The sequence below is a fragment of the Triticum dicoccoides genome, chromosome 2B (genome assembly GCF_002162155.2).
Source record: "Triticum dicoccoides isolate Atlit2015 ecotype Zavitan chromosome 2B, WEW_v2.0, whole genome shotgun sequence".
In the NCBI taxonomy this organism is placed as follows: domain Eukaryota; kingdom Viridiplantae; phylum Streptophyta; class Magnoliopsida; order Poales; family Poaceae; genus Triticum; species Triticum dicoccoides.
Window position 1 is genome coordinate 63915414 of NC_041383.1, and position 3251 is coordinate 63918664.

A 3251-nucleotide genomic window follows, 5' to 3' on the forward strand; every position below is an offset into this window, starting at 1 on the left:
GCATGATATGTTGCAAATATCCTATATTATTATTTTTAATCCACAACACAATATTCGTCGGCAGCGGAGCGTGATATTCCACCTGTGGTAGAGAGTAGGTCTCGGCAAAAAAACAAAATCATGATAAAAAATTGTTCTTGGAGCATCGGTTTTTTTTTTTGTTTGCCGTGACCTGCATGAATGTCATTTTGTCACGGAAGTTTTGCACGCATATGAAAAACACAGCGATGTTTGTTGGCAAAATTTAAATATTTTTCTGTTTTTACTGTACCAAGGGTGCATGTGAGCTCGAGCTCACAAGAGCAATTTCGTTCTAATCTTTGTTAAGTATACAGATCCATATCTGGGAAGGAAAACAAATCTTTCAAAAGGTAACATTCACACGATATGGCTACTAGCTAGGTTAAAATTTGTACATTTTTCTGCTTCTAAACTTTTTTGTAATGCTTGCTGAAGCAAACGCAAGAGCTCTGCCATTTCATATTAGAAGAATAGAATTGCCGGGTTAATTGAAAAAAACAGACGAAAGCCGATACAGACACTAAATCCGTACAGAAAAAGAGAACTACCACACAAATTTCTGCTTCTAAATGTCGGATAAACTTTCTGCAGCTTGCAAATAAGTACCATCCCAGCTCAAAACAACAACTACCATCCAGTCACAAATTTTCTGTCGCTTACATGACAATATTGCGCAAATATCCTATTTTAGTTTCTTTATCCACGCCATAATATTCGCGCGCAGCGGAGGCGTGAGATCCCACCTAGGATAGAGAGTTAGCGACCTTTTGCGTTATAGTTTTTCTTTTGCTCATAACGAGACTACTGTCTTCACGCAAGGGAAGACTGAGACGAACACTAGCTAGCTCGGGGTCACTCTCTTTCCTAGTTCTCACGTGGATCCGTATAGTTTATGGTTGCGTAGTGTGGGAGTGGTGTGCATACATACAACACATCACGCGCCGCATTGTATTATCAGGCTGCTGGAGAAATCCATCCCGCAACTCAACTCTGGATCTCATTTCTTGATCCTCCTTCTGCTGGTCTTCTCTGCTAGCTGCTTCCCGCGTTGAGCCGGTGGATCAACTCATCGGTCGACATCACTTCTCCGGCACATTAAGCCATGTAAGTCTTAATATCCTTGACTAAACATTAGCTTTTGTCCAGAAAGAAGTTCGCATTAGTAGCTTTCTTTGCGTAAGTTTTAGTATTAAGCCATGTCAGTCTTAGTATTCTTGGCTGAATACTCGTATTAGCATTTGTCCCAAAAAAGTTCGCAGTAGCAGCTTTCTTTGCATAAGATTTAGTATTAAGCCATGTCAGTCTTAGTATTCTTGGCTGAATACTCGTATTCGCATTTGTCCAAAAATAGTTCGCATAAGCTTTCTTTGCATCAAGTTTTGCAAGCGTGCTTGAAATGTCGCTGCCGTCGTTCTTGCCTATTTCAGTGGGGAAGCAATGGCGTTCTGGAAAGAGTGGGGGGTCCAGATGCTTGTGCTGCTGAGTTTTGCACTGCAGGTGATTCTCCTCATCACGGCGGAGATCCGCCGTCGCAAAGACTCCGGAGTGGTAAGGGTCGTCGTGTGGTCAGCATACCTACTGGCTGACACGACGGCTATATACACTCTGGGCCATATGTCGGTGACCAGCAGGTTGCCGCGGGAGCACGAGCTGGTGGTGTTGTGGGCTCCATTCCTACTACTGCACCTTGGTGGCCAGGACAACATTACCGCCTACTCCATCGAGGACAACCGGCTGTGGCTGCGGTCGTCCTGGAGATCACATCAGCGCTGAGGGCCATGTGCTCCAGCTGGACACTCCAGCAAATAATTGCAGTAACTGGTGGTGGTCGCTCTATTGTTTGTACAGGATTGCTTTGTTTAATTTATCCTGCATTTGTATGTGGAGAGCTCGTCAGAAATGCAATAAGAGAAGTAGGAATACAGACAAGGTACTGGTCGGGCACCATGGGGCAGCCACTGCAAGGACAGCCGAAGCAGCAAAATCGCGAGATGGATGGGACGGGAGGACTGGTGGAACACACTGCTTTATGCGTCTTCGTCTGTCCCCGTCTCTACATATTTCAGTCAGCTGCTGAAGAAACAAGTGAAGGAAAGTGTGGGCGTCGACAAAGAGAGCCCAGACCACATCCAAAACTCACGGGGCAGGGCGGCTCTGAAGAAGAGGGGTTTGTATGAGGAGTTGCTAGCCTGGAGTGTGGACACTGAGCTGGACGAAAGCATCCTGGTCTGGCACATCGCCACTCATGTCTATCTCAGCTGGTACAAAGCGGAACGCAAAAGCCTGCCGCATCTTGCAAAGGTGACTCATGAGCTCTCCAACTACATGATGTTCCTGCTCGCCGCACGTCCCTACATGCTGCCTGACAATGCTAGTCGCCAAAGGTATATTGAACTGTGCAACAAGGTGATCTACCATCTCGACTACAGCTCAGCGGAGGATTTGATCAAGTTAATACAGGGCCATGGAGATCCACTCATCACTGAGCGAACTCAGCCTGCCAGGAATGCTGATACAATCGAAGACAATGTTGATACAATCATAGAGAATGAAACATTTGACAGAGCATGTCAGCTTGGCACGACGCTGATTAGCAAAGAGCTGGAAACACCTGATGCCAACATGCTGGAGCTGATCACCCAAGTGTGGTTCGAGATTCTGTTCTACGTAGGATTCCGGTGCAGGCCAGATTCTCATGCCAGACAGCTGAGCAACGGCGGCGAGATCATCACCATCGTTGCCCTTATGGTGGAATACATGAAATCCGGCGTTGCGGAATTCAACTAGATCAGAAACGTATATAACTCTGCTTCACCTGTATTCCATCGTTCGACGAAATCTGCTCCTGGGAAGACATATATAACTCTGAAGAAACTTCCAAGTTGCTTCAATGGGCGCAGGCAGCTCCCCCCTGCACCGATATCTCGGGTTTACCAGTTTCGCCAAATGATCATAGGCACATGAGCCCTTTCCACTTCAGACAGCTTCACTACGAAGTCAAATCAACAATCATTCATGCCCAGAGTTAGTCCAAACCTCTCATCAGATTGTACGCTTTATACTGTACCTCTTTATCCGAAAATTTTCTGTCTTAAGTCGTACTCCCTCCGTTCGGAATTAGATGTCGCGACTGCTTTTTTGCGAAAACCCCCTTCATCTATTTCCGACCAAACCCGCGGTCCTCGCCCTCACTTTCTTCTCCGGCTGGCCGCCGCGGTCCGCTCTGTGCT